Raw genomic sequence first — 22,045 nt, 5'->3', positions numbered from 1 at the left:
TAACTCTCCACTAGAACTCCTCTGACATCAAGCCATGGGGGAAGGGAAGAAGCAACTCAATACCCACTACCACCCATTGGTGACAGAAGTCTCCACTGACGTGGAAGTGGGGCATGGAGAAGTGGAAGGGGTGGGATGGTTAGCGGGGATCATCACTGCCCAGCACGGATGGAAGTTCAGGCTCCCCACTTACCCTGAATCCAACATCACCCTGGCGGGAATGGAGGTGGGGATGCGGTGCCTTATTATAGCCTAATGATGGTGGCATTCTAGGCTCCCCATGAGCAACTTTCAGGGCACTTTTGGACTAGAATATGGAAGAAAAATATTATTGTATCTGAAATCCGTAGTGAATATAAAACCATGTCATATTTGATTTAGATTTGAAGTCTTTCAAGGTTTCTGGGTAGAGAAAAATAAGGCAGCTCTTCCTTCTGAAATAAAATGAAAGGTGACTCCAAGTGATTAGGGGTAGCTGCAAGATGGGGAGGGGACTGGCTTTCCAGTGTTTGGTTGGATACCTGTTTGGGTCTATGTGGAGATACAGGAAGAGAATTAGAGTGAGCTGGCACATGGGCAGTGGGCAGTGTGGGAGGAGTATGTGAGTTTCCCGTAAGTCAAATGGTAGCTCAGCTGGAGTCCCCTGGTCCATTTAGATATCCTAACTCAGGATCAGGGAAAGGTAAAATGGAGACACCCCACAGTGTAATAACTTAAACATGCATCCCGCGAGACAGGCAGGATTTACAGGTCTGCCATTTGGAGGACAACAGAGGTCGGCCAGCATCGGCAAAAGCAACAGGAATGGTGCATACGAGAACGTTAAAATCTTGTTTTGTTAATTAAGGAGACATTTCACTTATGCTTGCCCCTTTCCAGCTGCAGCTCTCCGGATGAGCTGGGCTAGAAGAGGCGTATGGGTCTCAGAGTCAGAAATCGTCTTCCTCTCTCACTCCCTGGTCAGCATCTCTGCTCAGTCTTGCACTGGCAGAAGCGACTGGGGCAGGGGGATGGGGAACTATGTAGAGCAAGGGGAGGAAATGCATTTTAAATTGAGTTTGACTTTGAAGCTTTAAAATGGACCAAATTTTAATAACTGCCAGTGAATGGGTTTGGTTTTTAAAGCTTTAACACGGTCCGCATTTTAATAACTGCCAGTGAATGGAAAGCTGTGGAATTCACATGATATCATTAATGGATCGCAGTGTGAAATTCAACAAAGCAGTGATGGAAAAAAATAAAGTTCTTTCACCTTTAAACCCCACCAGGTTGAGCCTTCTTGACAAACTGGTGACTGAATAAAAGATATTTAAGACACGAACTATTTTTCTTTTTTATCATTGGGTTTGCGATCACATGACTGTGTTGGCTGTAATAAAAGGGAGGTATGAATATACCTAATACCATTTACTAATACAGAAAAAAGTAATTTTCATGTTCAGTGACGGCCATTGAACATAATGCTTCTTCTTTCTATCCATCTTCCTGTTTACAAAGCGGACTAGGATACAATTTGCAGCCTTTACTGCCGCTCTCCTTGACATTTCACTTACCTGCTTTTCTCCCCCAACAGTCTGCCTTTGAGAGAGCGTGGGCATCACGTAGTAGATCAGCATAATAGCTGGGATATCTGGTGCAGCCTGACAGACAGATTGCCTGCCTACCTAGACCCTCTGCATGAGTAAAAAATCATAAGAACTTGGTCTTTCCGAAGTGGAGCTGACCTGATCAATGTCACCTCCTTCCCAGGAAAAAACAAAAACAAAAAAACCGACAACTGTGCAACGTTAGAGAGGAAACAAGATGAAATTAGAGTTGATGAGACTTGGTTGCCATTTCATTTTGTGAAAAAACAAAATATTTTTAATGTTAAATTTAACATTTTGAAATAATTTTAAAGTTTAAAATGTTGCAAAAATAAACAGCAAAAATAGTAAAAAGAACATCTGCCTGTGTTTTACTTCTATTCACCTACTGTTAATATTTTACCACATACCCTATATGTGTTATGTTTACCTATCTTTTTTTTTTCTGAGCCATCTGAAAATAAGCTGTATACAGCATGGCACCTTTATCTCTAATACTTCAATGAGTATTTCCCAATAATGGAAATATTTTCTTGCATACCACCAACAGAGTTGATAAATTCATCAATGTATACTGACATAGTACTTTTTTCTAAACTATCACCCATAGAACAATTTTATCAGTTGATTTAACAATATCCTTTATAGCATTTTCAAAAGAACAAAGTCCTTGGAAATTTAAACTTAGTGAGGAATCCATCATCTGAAAAAGCATATTTAAGAAACTGTAGGGAATATTTTCGTAATGTCCCAATGTGCCAAAAGAAATCGGCAGTAACAAAGATGCTCTGTTACCCGTTACTTATGCCTTTCCATGAAACTGATACAGTTATGTAAGAAGAAGATAAAAAAATCAAACAAAGAAACAGAAATATGACCTTAGGGAACTCCCTGGTCTAATCTATAGATGTTCATAGGGTAACTATGAGAATTCGGTTGTAATTGTTCAGTCAAAATGTCCATTTGGAACCTAAATTGCAGTTCATTACCAAAAGACTATATTTCTGGTCTGTGAATACAATTGCCTAGATGGTCAACGTCACTAATCATCAGGGAAATGTAAATCAAAACCACAATGAGCTACCACCTCACACTTGTCAGAATGGCCATCACCAAAAACACAACAAATGATAAATGTTGTTGAGGGTGTGGAGAAACGGAACCCTTGTGCACTGTTGCTGAGCACGTAAGTTGGTGCAGCCACTATGGAGAACAATACGGAGGTTCCTCAGAAATGTAAAAATAGAACTACCATATGATTTAGCAATTCCACTCCTGGGTATATAGCCAAAGAAAATGGAAACACTAATTCGAAAAGATACACGCACCCCAATGTTCACAGCAGCCCTATTTACAATAGCCAAGATATGGAAGCAGCCTAAGTGTCCATCAACAGAGGAATGGATAAATATATATATTTTTTGTATATGAAATGGAGTATTACTCAGTCAAAAAATAGAGTGAAATTTCACCATGTGTGACAACGTGGATGGACCTGGAGGGTATTATGCTTAGTGAAGGCAGACAGAGAAAGACAAATACTGTATGTTTTCACTTATATGTGGAATCTAAAAAATAAAGCAAAGGAATGAATTTAACAAAACAGAAACAGGCTCAAAGATACACAGAACAAACTGGTGGTTACAAATGGGGAGAGGGTTGTGGGAAGTGGACAGATTGGGGAAGGGGATTAAGAGGTACAAACTATGAGGTATAACATAAATAAGATACAAGGATATAATGTACAGCACAGAGAATATAGCCAATACTTTTTAATAACTTTGAGTATAGTCTATAAGAATATCAAAGCATTATGTTGTATACCTGAAAGTAATACAACATTGTAAATCAACCATACTTCAATAAAAAAAGAAAAAAATAGTCCATCTAAGTGACGTTTTTATCAGTTAATCTAATAATATCCTTCATAGCATTTTTAAAAGAACATGCACCTTGGGGGCATACTTGAGCCATATGCTAGATTGTGCTACCCACAGATCATAGGGTAGGGGCCACATCTCAAGGGTACAGAGGTGGAATGATAAAACCAGCCAGATGTTTTCCTCATATGTGTCCATGCCTCTTTGCAATGTAACTTAGAGCTCCTCCCATCAATAGCTAGAGATTATTTTTTATTCTTTGACTCTGGTTAACCACATGACTTTCTTTTGCCTATGGGACATGAGCAAATGTGATTCAGACAAAGTCTTGAAAATCGCTTGAACATGGGGCTTACTGTCTTTTTCTCTTCTTTGGAACCCTGAAACTACTGTGTATTAGTTTCCTGGGGCTGCCATAACAAAGTGCCACAATTTGGTAGCTTGAAACAAGACACATTTATTCTTTCACACTCCTGGAGACTAGAAGTCTGAAATCACAGTGTCAACAGGATTGGTTCCTTCTGAGAGTTATAAAGAAAAATCTATTCTATGCTTTCCCCGTAACTTGTGGTGTCTCCCAGAAATCTTCGACTTACGTTGGCATGTAGCTGCATCACTGCAATCTCTCCATCCATCTTGACGTGGCCTTATTCTCTGTGTGTATATCTGTTTGTCCTCTCCTCTTCTTAAAAAGACACCCCACATAACTGAGCTAAAGAAAATAGTTGTTTTAAGCCACTATGTTTTGAGGTGTGTGTTCACAGCAAAAGCTGATGTAGCTCTTTTCATTATCTCGGGAGCAGGTTTGCTAACAAATCAACTTAAACCAATAGACAGACATAACTCCAGTCTGTTTCCCTTTGCAATTTCTCAGGTGGAGAAGTGAACATAATAAAAGCCAGTGCTGAAGATACTGTAGTATTGCTAATTAACCCTTCAGAAGAGTCACAAGCAAAGGCAAAAGGTAGGTAGAGGGCAACACCTGAGATTATTACACGTCTTTGAACATGAATCTAGATTGACATGTGAAATATGTAAACCTTTGAATTTAGTTCCACAGAAGCTCCTGACTACACGGTGTCCCTGGATAGAGAATCATTACTTGGTCTCTGCCTCAAAACTCCTCAAAAATCAGAATTATTATGGCCCTAGATGTTGACCCAAGGTTGCAACTTACATCTATTCAGTTTTTAATTCAAACTCTGGACTCTTGAATATTGAATAGGAGAAAGTATGAGAAAATGGATATCAGGGAAGTTGCAATGGTCATTCATTTTACAGGACAAGGTTTAGAGGAGTTTTTCCCAAAATATCTCCAAAAGAAGACTCTTTTGCTTATTCCACAATTTTCTTCAAAGACTATTACTGCAATAGGTTAAAAAAAGAAACCCATCACTTTTATTTTGAACAACAGTTTATTTTTATTCTCCTTAAAATGTTTAAAGGGAATGTTTAAAAGGTGATAAACATGCAGGGAACTAAAGAAAATCTCAACAATAAATGTCACGGTTCAAAATGTAATTTACGGCCAGCAGTAGGAATGATACAGTATTCCCAACATGTCTCTTTCCCCTTTCTCTACTCCCTGGAGTGTTTCCTGAGGGCTATCATTATACAGCCTGCAGTATTTCAGCTCACATCTTCAAAATGGAAACAGGTTTTTGAAGACACGCTACTATCCCCAAAATAAGTTCTAGATTTAACAAAGTATGCTTTTGACATAATGTATTATCTTTAAGAAACTGGAGAAGAATGAAAATTGAAAAACTGTATGCATTTTTATTCTTCTGGGTAGTAACAGCCCACAATGCACAGAACAAGGAATAATGAAAGAGAGAGAAAGAAAAAAAATGAAACCTAAATGGTGGAGCAAAACCATTAGGAGGGTACCCATCTGTCTGTACAGTTTAGAAGCATCCTTGACAGGTGGGATTCATGGAACGATGACCTCAGAAGGCCCCTTCCAGAACTGTGAAGAAATGAAACTGAGTAAAAGCCAAGTTAATAGAGTAATTAATTCCTCCTCTGATTGTGTCTTAGTTTTTCTCCCTAGATATTTAAAATAATTATATTACAAGGGAGAGCAAGGAGCTTTTAGAACAATTATCTCTGTAATTTGATTGGCTGTTCTTCAATATAAGAAGGAAAAAGACCCTTGTTCTTGAAAGAATGTGATTATGAGAGATGTTATTAGAGTAATTAATTCATTGCTGTGATTGTTTCTTGTTCGTCTGAACGAATGTGGGGAGAAAAAAGTTCAAAAAATGATTTCAGTGAATTTTTTTCTGAAATGCATTTTACGAAGAAACTCTTGCAAGCCAACTGCAAAAGGGAAAAGTCCATGAATTTCTTCAGTTTGATTTATATCATAAAATAGAAAGAGAAAGATTATTCTTACAGTAGATTCTGCATCTCCTGGTGGATGTTCATATTTGATGTTTTTTGAAGTGCTTAAATTAAGGCTAACAAAATGTTCACCTTGAATTTTAGCCTCACCTTTCTGTACACAATTGGGAAACACAAGATCATGCTTCAGAAATACAGGCATTGCTAAAAGCAAAAGTGACTTAAGCTGTTAACCAAAACCAGCAAGGAAAATGAGATCCTCATCTTTAGGTCTAGGGAGTCTATCAAGTCATTAATCAAGGGAAGGTCTTCCAAATGTATGACAAGCTGTATATGCAGTGTTAGCAACCATTTGTAGAAAAAGATGGGATTTTAAGCCCCCATTATGAGGCTAGTATAGTAGTAAAAAGATGATCTTAGGAGAAGCTGAATTCACTTGGAGAAGAAGAGTCCTTCCTCTCTTTCAGCAGAGGTTAGGACAGAGCACTCCTAAGGCTGCCCTTATACCTAAAGGTATGAGTTGCAGAATTGTTGCTAAGTTCATCCAAAACCATTCAATGGAGAGTTTAACGCCAGTGTAATATGAAGTCTCTGAATAATGCTGAGACTAAAGATAAATCATTCCAGTCCAGCAGCTGTTATTGTAACTCTAAACAACCTAGTTGCCACTGTTCTGACCCTTGCTGCCTTTTTTTTTTTTTAATTTTTTATTGGAGTATAGTTGCTTTACAATGGTGTGTTAGTTTCTGTGGTACAGCAAAGTGAATCAGCTATACGTATACATATATCCCCTCTTTTTTAGATTTCCTTCCCATTTAGGTCACCACAGAGTACTGAGTAGAGTCCCCTGTGTTATACAGTAGGTCCTCATTAGTTATCTATTTTATACATAGTAGTGTATATATGTCAATCCCAATCTCCCAGTTCATCCCACCCCCTCTTCCCCCCTTGGTATCCATAAGTTTGTTCTCTACATCTGTGTCTCTATTTCTACTTTGCAAATAAATTCACCTGTACCATTTTTCTAGATTCCACATGTACGTGATATTATATGATAATTGTTTTTCTCTGACTTACTTCACTCTGTATGACATTCTCTAGGTCTATCCACGCCTCTGCAAATGGCACTATTTTGTTCATTTTTATGGGTGAGTAATATTCCATTGTATACATGTGCCACATCTTCTTTATCTATTCCTCTGTTGATGGACATTTAGGTTGCTTCCATGTCCTGGCTATTGTTAATAGTGCTGCAACGAACACTAGGTGCATGTATCTTTTTGAATTATGGTTCTCTCCAGGTATATGCCCAGGAATGGGATTGCTGGGTCATACGGTAGTTCTATTTTTAGTTTTTTGAGGAACCTCCATACTGTTTTCCATAGTGACTGCAACAATTTACATTCCCACCAACAGTGTAGGAGGGTTCCTTTTTCTCTACACCCTCTCCAGCATTTACTGTTTGTAGATTTTTTTGATGATGGCCATTCTGACTGGTATGAGGTGATACCTCACTGTAATTCTGATTTGCATTTCTCTAATAATTAGTGATGTTGAGCTTGTTTTCATGTGCTTGCTGGCCATCTCTATGTCTTCTTTGGAGAAATGCCTATTTAGGTCTTCTGCCCATTTTGTTTTTCTGATACTGAGCTACATGAGCTGTTTGTATATTTTGGAGATAAATCCTTCATCAGTTGCTTTGTTTGCAAATATTTTCTCCCATTCTGAGGGTTGTCTTTTTGTTTTGTTTATGGTTTCCTTTGCTGTGCTTGCCGCCTCTTTTAAACGACTCATTTTTCAAGATTAGAGCTGACGGTAAGGGGAAAACTTGGTATATCTCAGCAAGATCTATACCATTTTAAAAAGAAGCTATGATGTCTTCTAAACAGTAGCATACATTACAGACAGCATCTCACAGCAGCTTCCCCAGACCAAGGAGTGCTCAGAGACCCAGGATCAACAATGTGGAACCCGGAGCAGAAATGCTAGAGAAGGTGATCGTAAGGAGAAAATAAGGAATGGAAACATTAACAGATAATTCACTACGCATCTTTCGTTTGCCTCTTCATATTGACCCTCTCTATACTCCATCCAGCTTTTGTTTTAGAGGTAGATTTGTAACCATTATAGCTGCAGCATTGGGATTCTCCATTCTCTGGTTCCTGGTTGTGTTAGCCAATGGCGAGGCCCCCATAAGTGAGGAAGAGAGGTGAGTAGGGAGTTATATATTCCTCTGGTTCCTTCCATGAGACACAGCTAGGGCTAGCTGTGTCCTATGACAAAAGTCACTCTGTCTCTCAAGGCAGACTCCTCTGCATAGCTCTCTGGTCTACATTCCAATAATCACTCCATTCACTCAGGACTTGGGGTGGTAAGAGCAGCAAATCTTCCCAAGATCGGTGCACTCTCCTTTTTTTTTTTTTTTTTTTTTCACCTTTGGCAATTCATTTATAAGTAAATCTTTCTCAAATTATTCTAATTTGAGTACAGTTTTTGTTTCCTGTCTGGGTTCTGATTGATACAGGAAAGGTATATATAGGAAAAGCCTATTCTTTACCTTTGGATCAATCACTCAGGGCTTCACACAGATAATCACTGAACACACATTATGTACATTTCTGACTTGCTGCTCTTTTTGTCTTCTCTGAGAAAGGAGACCTACAGTTTTAATGGCTTATGCTAGAATGAAAAAATAAACTGGTTTCTCTCATTAGTGCCTGAATGTATTCTATGAAAATAAAAATGGCTGGCAGGTATTTATTCTTCCTCCAGCTCATCGCTGCACATTTGTAAAAACTGCCCTGTCCTTTTCTGTGAGGCTTCCAAAAACCTCTGCAGCACAGTCATCTGTTATTGTAGGAGAGCTTGATGCATAGGGAAAAGAACCACAACAGCACAGGAAATCTGTATCCTGACTATGTCTGAACAATAGAACAGACGGTGTTTTTCTGAACTCTGAACAATGGGCATGTAAGGATAATTTCAGCTGCAGAGCTAAGCTGTCTGGATGGACAACAATATAAATCAGCTTTGACAATGCATCCCCTCAGCCAAGTTCACTCATCCAAATTAGAAAACAGAAGCTTAGAAGTACTGGGCTCGTTACTGAAGGATAGAAAACATGTTCGGGAAAATTACTTGTGGTAACATGCTGGATGGGAGATAAAATGATGTAGGACTTAGCTGAGCAATTAGCACAGTCACTAGTACTCTTCAGATACATGATTCAATTGTTCCTCTTTTTGTCTTAGTACATATATTACTTTCTTAGATGAAGCTTAGGAGAAACTAAAACAGGTTTGGGTTGATAGGGATGATAAGAGAATCAGGAAGGTTGATATATTTGACAGCAGGGAGAGAAGGAAGGGAATATTAAACAATCTAGCACACAGGCTGGGGATGGATATTTGATCATGTGTTTCAGTAGAAACAATAGTCCCAGGTTCATCTTACAAAGCCAGTGTTCTACCAACAGAACAAGAAGAAATGGTATTTGACAAGACCACCCTCTCAGTATGCTAACATTCTCTCCCATAAACGGAAACTGTAGAGGAAACATGTACAACTTCCTACACTCTTAGGATCTTACAAATACTCACCACTACACCACTGTAGAGTTGCATAGATAACTAGACCTATAGAGAATGGATTACTGTAGTAAAGTTTTTCAGATCCCATACATGGGACATGTTAGCACTTAGGCAACTGTCTTCATAGTATTGGTGTACAACGTCTCCCATTCCCTTCTCAATGATATTCCTTAGATCCTTCCTAGAAAATTACCATCATTTTCTTACTAATCTTTTCAACTCTAATCATATTCTTCACACTAGTTCCGGAATTATCTTCTTAAACCCCAAGCCAAGCTGTGCTATTCCTTTGGCTTCTGATTGCTTACAGTAGCAAGTCTAATTGTTTGCTGTAGAATTCAAGGTGCTTCATGCTCTGACTCGATCTCATTTTTAGTGGCAGCTGGAAGTCAGAAGAATCAGCACAATTTCTAGCCGCTGGTAATGACAATGTGACCTTTGATAAATCCCTTCTCCTTTCTTGAGACAGCTTACCTATCACTTAAAAAGACTAACAAAGGAAGGAAAGAAGGGAAGAAGGGAGGAAGGGAGGAAGGGAGGAAGAGAAAAACCAAAACCAGTTACCTCTAAGTCTTTTCCAAGTTAATACTATGGATCTGGCACTGCACTGTTCTGTTTTAATCTTTTAATTCATAACTCCATGTTTTTCTATCATTCTTCTCCCAGCCTGGAATGCAGCATCTACCTTCTGCACCCATTAAACCTCTACACATATTTTGAAACTCAGTTCAAAGGCCACCTTCCTAATGAAGTCTTAATTCCCCAGATAAACATAATTGCCCTTCATCTGCACTTTAATAAAACTTTAGTAGCAATTTTTCTATAACTTATACTGTAGCTAATGATTTCTCAGACAGCTTTCTCTGGTAGACTGTGTCTACACAGTTCTGACTAGAATATCTCCTGACAAATAGTCGTAGAATGAATGAAATGGTGTCTCCATCAGGAAATAGAAGGGCAAGTACTTGATAACGACATTTTTGGTACCATCATTCATAGCGCATGTGCACAAAGATGCAGTGCTATCTCCTTCTGCCAGGTAAGCCAATATAAAACCATGCTGGGAGCAAACTGGAACAAGTGGTCTGCAGCTCACTGCATACCTTGCAAGTATTCTGGATCCTTTCCAAGGTAATCAGATCTACATTAAACTTTAGAATTCCAGAAAAAAAAATTCAGGTAAGGAATCTGGGGTTGATCTGGGTTAATGCCTTGATTTAGCAAAGGTGGAAACTGTGACCAGGAGAAATGAAGTCACATCCCTATGGACGGCAGTACAGGATCTGATAGCCAGCTCTTGACTCTTTCCAAGACCTTGCTCCTTACACTCTTGTATCCCAACATCAGCTTCCATCTTATCAAGAAACATCTTTTTCTTCTAGCATATCTTGGGAAAAATGGAGCTTGTCTCAGCTCTCGAACTGCCAACCTAGCTGCAGCCCACCCACTGCAAGTTCCTCATAATCACTTCCTCCTCTGAGAATGTGAATTACCTCCTGCTTCACTACCAGGCGCTTCTTAGAGTTACTATGAACAGTTCCTTTGAGAGACAACTGCTAATTCATCCCAAGAGTCAGGCAGGGGAGAAATCTTGTAATGGACCAGTGTTCTTTTTACTGTCTCATGACTTTATTCCCCCCATCATCATACCAGACTTCACAAGTACTTAATATTTTAATGACATTTTAAATGGTAAAACTACTCTGATTCTCCTCACAGTTCAAGTGGGGAAACATGCTCCAAAATGTAAGACCACCTCAAATGGTTTTCTTTGTAGGTATGTTTTAGTTCTTAGTCTTGTAGCCCTGCCATACTTACAGTGTGGGAATCTTCCTATTGTTTTTATCTCTATCCCTTACATAGAGAATATGACCACTATCTTTCCCTCATGACTCAAGCCATGGGCAGAACTTGACTCATCACTATATTTACCAAAGTCTGAATTATTCTACTTGGAGAATATCACAATTACAACTTCATCAGAAGATCGGGGGGATATTCATTTTTGGAGAACCTGACTCTGAAGTATCTGTAGGCATATATGTCAAAAACTGCTAGTTATCTACTAATAACTACTTTACATTTCCCTCTTGCCAAGAGAATTGCAATGTTATTTGGTAAGGGTATATGCTCACCTTAAAAAAAAGACAACAAATAACAATTTTATAGGCATTGCCATGTGACTTGAGCAGAAGGTGATTGGTCTGGACAGGCAAGAAGGCTATTTTGTGCAGACATACAGTGACAGGTTCAGTTGACATCCCTTCTTCCAGGCTAGAATGCAGACACAATGTCCAGAAGCTCCACAGCCATTCTGTGACCAAGGGCCAAGGATGGCAGAACAGAAGGGCAAAAGGAGTATTGTGGAACCCAAGGCACTAATCCTGGATCTCCTACCTTTGGATGCTTTGTAATCTGGGAAAAAAATAAATGGTTGAGTCACATGTGTTGGGTTTCTTTTATATGTGGCTGATTCATGAAGATGCAGCATTTAAGGAGAGGTTAATCCCCTGGAAAGAATCAAAATGCTCATACATTAAATCTGTTAGCAGCAGAGTCTCTGGTTAACCTCTGTGAAAATGTTAAGGGGAGAAAGCATAAGAGTTTCCCTCACATAGACTTAAAAATATGAAATGAAATACTTTCCAGTAATTTAAAATTGTTCCAGACACAGGGTGATTAACATAAATTCTTTTCTAATCTCCCCAACAGCCTTATGAGATGTGCTAATGGAGATTTAGAGCACATGAGTGTCTTTACCCAGCTATACAAGTCATGGAACTGGGATGCAAAGTTTGCCCAAAACCTCACCCTTCAGTGTACCCTTTAAGTAATTTGAAAAACTTATAAAGGACACAGGGAAATGAAAATGGGCCCAGCCTTTGCAACACAGGACATGGAATGCTATGAGAGTAACATCTCTGAGTTTTTGGTACCAAAGATATAGGGGTGCAAAGCTATAGAAATTGGTGTGGAGTAGTTATTGATCTTTTTGGTTAAAGAGGTGATCAAATGCAGATTCTCCCCTTCCCCTCACCCTACGAGTCAGAAAGTGCTGAGCAAATAGAATGAGAAGTCATTCATGGTGAAGATGAAGTCATTCATCTTGCAGAAACAAGATTCCCTAAATAAATACTTGTGGTTTAAAGTTACATACTGTGGTTTAATAATGCATTTAGAAGCTGAAGATAGTAGTATGTGACCATAGGAAGAGGACAGCATAAGAGCACATACTAATTTCTCAGCACCAGTAGGAAGAGGATAAATAGAGCACGGATCATTCAGAAGAGTACTAGCAGAATTTGGACAAATAAAGAAACTTTACAGTATTAGTTAACTAGCCTGTTTTCTTACTCAGGACTAATTAAACGTCTTCATTAGATGAAAATTCATAGCAGATCTTATAGAATATTTTAATTATGTGCCATTATGCTTGAGTAAGCTGTCTAGTAAATTTTACACAGTTCTCATCGCAAAGTCATGTATCTAGTACCATTTACCTCATCTTTGTGTTATTTTATTAAATTTCCCAGGTGTTAAATTCCTCCAGATATTGATGTAATGATACATGGATTGAGAGGACTCTATTTTAAAATTTACGTCAATATTCTGGTGCACTGATGAGAAAGTTATGGAAGCAATACCTTTTTCTTTAATCAGGCTTATTCTAGACTAAGTATGGCATATGTTATTTTGATATAATAACATACAGAGTATACAGCAGAGACAAGAATGTGTTATTGTGTCATTTACAATCTCTCAGTAAATATAAAACTCAGCCTTCTTCCAATTTCCAGCACAAAATATTCTCAGAAGTCCAAGCCATTCTTTTTTAATCTTTTCCTCTCTTTTAAAAATCTGACTGGTCCTGTTTCTCAGAGCTTGTGCTGATACCCTCTTCCAGGTATGGGACACAGGATGCTACTTGCCACCCCATGGGCTCCAAATAATTGGACTAGGAATAGCTACTTGAAACAAGACACAATCAGATTCTCTCCCAAGTCAGTCCCAGGTGATTCTCAAAGTGAGCAGACACAAAGATATGGAAACAGGCTGAGACCTGGGCTCCTGGAAATGTTTGCAGATTTTACCCTGTACATCGACCTTGTCTGAAATCCAGCCTGTATTTCACTTGCCAAGTGTGTTTAACAGAAAAAAAGGACACCTCCTCCTAATCCCCCCAGAGGCACTATATGATCTCACAGTGCCCAGGCTAGGATAGGCATGTTTGCTAACTATGTAGAGAGAAGCAGAGAAAGTGGACTGCAGAAGGCAGTGAAGCAGGCATGAAGAGCACATCAGACATAAAGGACCAAGAGATGCAGAGATAGAGACAGCATAAAGAGTGAATCTGAAAGCAAGAGAGCCTTGGGGTGGAGGCCGCAGTATAGGTAGCTGAGACCTCTCTTCTTTCTCACTACTGTTCAGGTAATGGTCTGCTGCTCTTGAAGCCCTTGCTTTCTGTGTGTAGTTGTCTGCAAAAACAGCTACACATCCCCCTTCTCTCTGGTCTGGTGACTTACTTTTGTAACCAAGCAGTGCCCTATGGGGCCTTCCCAGAACAGAACCCCCATATCCTCTGCCTGCCTCTTGTCTGTAGAAAAACTTTAGCCTCCTAGGCCTTCCCCAAGTTCCACGGAGTAAATTTAATCAGAGAAGTGAGAAAATGCAGAAAGTGAGGAAAACAGTCAAGCAGGACAAAATAATAATAGTTTAGCCATTAAACAAAGTCAAGCACCTCTAGTTCCTCCTCAAGGGCTATAGATAATATTCTGAGCCATGTCCTTTGAGCTGTTTTGCAGATACTGAAACCCCCACCAGGTGGAAGAAGTGAACTGTACTCTGCCCACAAGCACAGAGACCCCAGATTGGTTGGAACCAGAAGGTCAATGATGCGGACTCCTGATAACCTCCCCACCAACCAATCAGAAGAATGTGCACTAGCTGATCACACACCCTAAACCCCCATCCCTTACCCTGTCTTTAAAAAACTTTCCCTGAAAGCCTTCCGTGAGTTTGGGTCTCTTAAAGCACTAGCTGCCCGGACTCCTTGCTTGGCGCCCTGCAGTAAATGCTGCACTTTCCATCACCACCACCCAGTGTCAGTAGATTGGCTTTACTGCCCTGCCCACCCCAGGGCAAGGGGACCCAAGTTTGGTTCAGTAACACTTTGACCTGTAGAATGTCAAGAAAGTGACACTATGGCAGCTCCAAGTGCAGGCCTCAAGAGGCCTAGTGTACTTCTGTACTCCTTGGAGCTCTGCCAGCCACCACGTGAATAAGTCCAGGTTACTTTTTGGATGATAAGAGACATGTGGCCAAGTTACTCCCAACATCCCAGTCCACAGCCACTAACCCCCAGAAGCAGAGCAACGTAACTACCAGACAGCTGACCACAGATGTGTGATAGAGCCTAGCAAAGACCAAAATTACCACACTGCTGACACCAGTGCAAATTTCTGACCAAAAAAAATCATGCTCCAAGTCAGAGGTGGGCACAGTTTTTCTGGAAAGGGCCAGATAATGAATAATTTAGGCTTTGTGAGCCATATGTCTTCTCTGTCTCATATTCTTCTCTGTTTGTTTATAATCCTTTAAAAAATGGGAAAGCCATTTCTATCTCTTGACTTGTACTAAAACTGGCTACTGGTCAGATTTGGCCCATGAGCCAAAATTGGCTGGCCTCTGATCTCTGTAAATGTTTCTTGTTTTAAGATCAGTATAGACTGAGTGTCTGTGTTCCCCTGAAATTCGTATGTTGAAACCTAATCTCTAATGTGAGAATATCTGGAGATGGGGGCCCTGAGAGGTGATGAGGTCATGAGAGTGGAGCCCTCATGAATGGGATCAGTGCCCTTATAAAAGAGACCCTAGAGAGTTCCTTGCTCCTTCTACTATGTGAGGATGAAGCAAGAAGATGGCCATCTACGAACCAGGAAGTAGGCTCTCACCAAACACCAAATCTGCTGGCACCTTGATCTTGGACTTCCCAGCTTCCAGACCTATGAAAAGGAAATGTTTCTTGTTTAAGCCACGCAATCTAAGGTACGTTTTGAGAGAGCAGCCTGAACAGACTAAGACAAAGACATTATGTTTTTGGATGTTTTGCTTTGCAGGAGAAGCCAGGGGATGCAATGTGAGATACTTCTATCAATTTAAACAAATAAACTTTTACACAATTTTTTTTTTTTTGCAATCCAAATTGCTTAGACTTAGATTGTAACTTTGAAACATCACAGTCCAGAGGGAAGATGTCAGTATCACACTGAAATAACTGAAAAGAGCAAGGCTGGAATCCCTCAAGAATTCATGGCCTTTGTTTAGAAAGAGTTCACATATTTCTTATAAAAAGACCTTCTCTTTGAACCTTGAAAATCTGACATACTCAGAAAGCAAACCATTCCCTCCATTATTTCTTGGCACTTAATGTAGCTTACTTCTGTTCTAAATGTGATTCTTTACAACATATGCTTGCTCTGATGGAAGAAATTAGCAAAGGATTATTGCTTTCCCTAAGTCGATTAGGCTGAAAAGAAATGAGTTGTTTTTTCTTTCGCTGTCACACCAGCTTTATTTCTAAGACAACACGTGTGGGGATTGATTCTATTAATGAAAAGATGACTGCAAAATTTGCCATCTTATGTTCTATGCACACCTTGTTTCAACCTTATTGAAACTGAACTCAATGTATATTCTCATGTAAATAAAATCAGGAAAACTTATGAAAAACAAGAAAGCCTTGTGTAATGAGGTAAGGGGTGTGTGTGTGTGTGTGTGTGTGTGTGTGTGTGTAAGAAAGAGAGAGCTAGAGGGAGAGAGACTTTCTTTCTTTCTTTTTTTTTGCTTTCTTTCAAAGGATAAAAGATAGCTTTTAAAAGAAAAGCAACTAGAAAACCTAAGTTTCTTTACATGGCACATTTCTTTCAGGGAGAATCATAGTTCTGTATAGATGTGGCTTTAAAAGGATGCTGATGTAACAGCACAATTCCTTATCTCCTAAAATTGTATTTGGTTCATTAACAAGGAGCATGATCAAAAACAAAGGAGAGGGGCTTTCCTGGTGGCGCAGTGGTTGGGAATCTGCCTGCTAATGCAGGGGACACGGGTTCGAGCCCTGGTCTGGGAGGATCCCACATGCCGCGGAGCAACGAGGCCCGTGAGCCACAACTACTGAGCCTGCGCTTCTGGAGCCTGTGCCCCGCAACAAGAGAGGCCGCGATAGTGAGAGGCCCACACACGGCGATGAAGAGTGGCCCCCACTTGCCGCAACTAGAGAAAGCCCTTGCACAGAAACGAAGATCCAACACAGTCATACATACATACATACATACATACATACATACATACATAAAACAAAACCAAAGGAGACAGTCTTTTGTTTTCCAAAGTAGCCAAGTGAATATTATGGATTGCTTGGCTGAGCAAGTGTGGTTGTTTGTGGACCAGCAAGACTTCAGCAATCAACAGAAGAATTTCTCTGTAAGGTATGTGAGAAATCTGAAACAGACAATGATTTTCACCACAGAGGTAGAAATAAAGAGCTCAAAATCTTCAGTTACCTGGTTACTTGGGCAATACACTGTCGACAAGATTGAGTTCAATCACGAGTCATAATAAATATCAGATATTAATAAATTCTATTTATATTAAGTGAAATTAAAGTCTTATTTTAAAAATCTTAATTTTTGCCCCAGAGCAGTACCTGTCAGTATATTAGAATCCTGTAAATAGAAGTAAATTCTCTCACTCTCTCTCTTCAGGAATAATGATTCATATACTTTATGCAAATATACCACAATGTATGCAGGCAGGATCACTAGAAAACTTCACAATTCTTTCCAGGTGTTTAGCCAGGCCAAGATTCCAAACTATCTATTAGAACCTGGCTTTCCATACAGGCTACCACTGAATTATTCCACAGGTCTAAGCCCGTAGGGATTTCTGTGATTCCTTCTCTTTTTTCAAGGTACCTTGAGTGGTCATTTAGAGACTTCATCTATCTTTTCCACATATGGACAGAAAAATACTTTTTTTTTTTGCCTGCATAGGGTATATGTCAACACACTGTGGAAAATAATTTTAAAAATATTTCATATTAAAACTATTTCCATATACCCTGAAAAATCTAATCACTTGCCCTTGTTATTATATATATGTGATTTTTCCACATCACCCAGTACCCATCACCTTTTTTTTTACTTTCTTATGAAAACCTCTTATTCTTTCATTTTTGATTATTTGTTGAGAACCTGCTATGTGCCAGGCTTTATCTAGTATCTAGGAATACAAAGATGATAAGAGTTTTTCTTTAACAGTCAGGGAGGGTTCCTTCAGAAAAACAGAACAAAAAGGAGATCTCTCACTCTCTATTTATTTATCTATCTAGAGAGATTTATTTTAAGAAACTGGCTCATGCAATGTGGTGACTATCAAGTCCAAAATGTGCAGGATAGACCAGCATGCTGGAGACCTAGGGAAGATTTGAAGCTGCAGTTCCAGTCCAAAGGCTGACTGCTGATAGAACTTCTTCTGCATCAGGGAAGATCAGTCTTTTTCTATTAAGACCTTCAACTGATTATATGAGGCCCACCCACATTATGGACGATAATCTGCTTTACTCAAAGTCTGGTGATTCAGTGTTAATCTCATCTAAAAATTATTTCACAGAAACATCTAGAATAATGTTTGGCCAAATATCTGAGTGCCACGGCCTAGCCAAGTTGATACATAAAACTAACCATCACAGCTCTTGAGTAACTCCGAGTCCAAGATGAGGATGATAATACAAAGGTCAATTTTATCCGGGATGGAAGTGCTTGGAATGTGCAATGTGAATACTGAAGAGACGCCCTTAAGTCCTCAGGGAGTAGTTGAGGAGGATACTTAGGAGGAGGGAGGTTTTAAGTGATGGCTTATAGTTTGAATAGGCACCCACGAGGCAGATGGGTGTTAGAACCAGAAAATGAATTCCATCACAGAGGTTGAAAACGTGTTAAAAACAAATAAACAGGAGAGAGAATGAATGTAAAAACAAATAAATACGGAACAACATGTATGTTCTAGAGATCAGAAGCAATGCATTAAACATTGCAGTAATGATGAACAGCAGCAGTAGTATGATGTGAAATGAGGGGTGAGCAGGAGCTTCTCAAACTCCCATGTCCTTTCTGAGACACCTCCATCTACTGGTGAGCACATCCTTACATTTTGGCACGAGACGTTCCAGCCTCACTTTTGTTTGCTCCCTGATTGGTTCGGCTTGATTTTTTTGACTCTACTACGTTGAATGATTTCAACATAGGTGAAGCAGGATGTAATGGAAAGAGATTTCAGAGTCAGAGAGAAGAGGCTGCCCCCTACTAAGCACAGATCTTGGGTAAACCACTTACTGTCTCTGGGCTTCAGTTTACTTGTATGTAAAATAAAAACAATAATTATCAATACCTTACAGGACTGGCATTCAGAAAAATGGCTAACAGATAAAAGTACTAAGCAAATGACAGCTATAATTTTGATTATTATTGGGCTTTGGATTAAGAAATCTGAGAGTCTTCTTGGTGAGGAAAGAGGACAAATTTGAAGAAAAGACAGAGAAAAATTTCCACTGAATAGTTCATCACTGACATGAATGAGGTCAGGGAATTAGATTAAATTTAACAAAGTCCCGCCTAATCCTCTTTAGCTTTGATTTAAAGATTATAGAGAACATAAAATAGAAAAGCCATTTCCTGGGATTCATAGTAGCCTCTCTCAGGTCTTTCCGTTGCCTGGAACACTGCCAATTCTTCTCAGTCTGCTGGATCCCTAAGGAATATGATTCTGAGAGAACTGACTTTCAAGTATCAATCTCTCATCAACACTTGAGTTCATCTCTACACTTGAGTTCATCTCTCACCTAGTATCCTCCTTTGTTAAATGTAGAAGATAATTCCAAACTCTGAGTCTCTTGTGATCTAGTTGATAGGATGTCTGTAAATCGAATAGTGCTGTAATTGGAATAGAATTCACTCTCAATGTATATCAGCATCCCCCTCTAATTGTCACTGGTCACATGTAGGAATGAAGTCCTTCCTCTTTGCATTCCTGCTCTAACAATCCTAATCCCTTCTGAGGCTGTAGGTATTTCTGGCTAAATACAGGGATACTCACATACAATAAGTGCCAAAAAGAAAATCACAGTTTAAGAAAAACAACTCTTAATTCTCTGATGTACTTAATATATCTTAGATATGGAGCTAAGTATTTTGTGTGAGGTATTTGTTTCACAAAAGCAATATGGGTTAGATACTATTATCTCCATTTTATAGATGAGGACACAAGCTTATGATAGCTTGCTCAAGATTTTATTCATTCATAAATTATTTACTGAGCTCCTTTGGTATGCCAGATAATACACCAGGCATTAGAAATACAAAGATGAATATGGGAACGCCCTGATTTCTGATTACAGACGTCTTAGTAGGTCAAACAGAAAATAAACGACTAGTTAGTATGTGATGCTCGCACAGGGGCACAAAGTTCATTACAGGTATAAAGCTGGTGTATACAAAGTGTGTGTGTGGCAGGGGAGAGATAGGGAGGGTACTGAACGGAGCTACAAATACAGTGCATAGGCCACTAACTGCTGTGGCTAAAACACAGGAACAACTGTATCTTACTTTTATCAAAATTCTGTAGGTGATCTGAAGTCTACTCCTCAAGCCCTGCTGCAGAGTAGCTAATGGTTTTTTAAAAGGCTTCATAGTCAATTGCACATTTTGCAACTAGTTCTCTGTACCAAGTAGTTTATGCACTTTTGATGTCAAGACACATGACATTGCTTGACGTAATTTCAAACTCTGCATCATTACAGACAAGAATATATATGATCGCTGCTATTCAATCCTGCCACTGTGCACTATGTGAGGTAAATCTAGAACTTACTAAAAATACCTCTAAATTACTGTTATGTTAAATGCTCCAGGAAAATGTGCTCATTCAAGGAATCTCCAAGACAAGTCAAAACCATCAGTACCTCTGGATTATCCAGGACAATAAAAAAATCAATTAGAACTGATAGGCATCTCCACCTAGCAGATGTCTCTTGCATTTTTCATATAGTGTCTGTGCTAATTAGGAAACAAACAGTGTAGGACTATTGGCTTTGGAGAGAGATCTATGTACTGCACAGGCAAGATTTTTAACATGTGTCAGCAATAAACACATATTGGGTTTCAATTAAAAGAAGAGTCTTTGAAGCTAAAAAATGTTAAAGTATGCAGTCATGCTGCTGAAGCACATGCTTGCAGTGAGGGCTTAACTTTCTCAATATAGCTGTAAGTGATGGATGATTCTCCCCTTCTTCTACACTTCCATTCCAAATAAACTCTACTTAACAAGCTATTTTACCTGAACATGATGATATAATTATCTATTTTTGAAAAGAGATAGATGAATGGCTATAGATTGATCACTAATTTTACTGAGCATAACTTGAAGTATCCAAGAGATATTTCATTTCCTGAATTAGAAAGTATTTAGCTAACGAATGCTTCTTCTCGATGTTCATGGCAGTCATCTGTTTTTTGCATCTTTGGACTACTGCTATCCCCAGCCAGCTTCATGACATGTCAAGGCAATCCTTCTCCTTTATCAGTCGTCCATACTCACTTTACACTTCATCAAACCATAGAAAATATCAATTTTTTAATCAATGATTCACATATTCACTTAGTCAATACTCACTAAACACATGGTAGGTTACAAAGATGAAACTGACACTGATGGGGAGACAGAAAAGAAGAACACTTCAATATCATATGATAATCATTAAAGTGATGTACACGTATATGTGAAGATCGTAGGTAGGGAGATGCATGGGGTAGGGAGGATGACCATACATTTTATCACGCAAAGCAGGACACTTTCAAGAACAAATGATGTCACTAATAACGATACTGGGTAGCAGTTGTAAAGCTGGACTTCTCCATGCTATTTCACATATATAGCCACCCAGAGATAAGGAATGGGAATTAGTTCTTTTCATCATGGTCAGTATTTAATGAACAGACTCAATACTGACTAAGATATAATACTTGAACTTGATAGCTAAGTAAACCTTGTGTTGTTTGAGACACACTTCACAGTTATATTTCCAGCAACAGCTCAGGTTGCTTGCACGTGCCTCCTTAATACCTTACCGTCCATCTTCTATCCTGAGTAAGTCTGGGGTAACTTGGGTTGTGAACCTGAGAAAGTTTTGAGGGAGGTGCTAAACTCTTGCTGATATGATGATGATTACTGAACCTGACACATGAAAAACGCTCATAATATATCTGTCCAGTGATACACCCTGAAGGAGTATGTGGGAGTGCTTTCCTTCAACCTTCATAAAGTCCACAGAGTAGAAGTAAAACAGGGGATATTATAGCCCCTTTCTACTCAAGAAGAAAGTAGCCCCTTTCTACTTCTCTACAAGAAGGAGATCTTGTGTTTAACTTGACCTAGCATTCTTGACACTTTCCCTCCTGCCTTCAGGTACTATGTAAATATCACCCTCTTCCTGTGTCCAGGGTAAACCTCCCGAACCTTCTCCCTTTTGTCTGTTCTCTATTGCTGTCCCTTAGCTTGGAATCTGGTTCCTGTTCTCCCGCTACCCAGCTGG

Source organism: Balaenoptera ricei, chromosome 11 (assembly GCF_028023285.1).
Source record: "Balaenoptera ricei isolate mBalRic1 chromosome 11, mBalRic1.hap2, whole genome shotgun sequence".
Classification (NCBI taxonomy): domain Eukaryota; kingdom Metazoa; phylum Chordata; class Mammalia; order Artiodactyla; family Balaenopteridae; genus Balaenoptera; species Balaenoptera ricei.
This window is presented reverse-complemented; position numbering follows the sequence as displayed.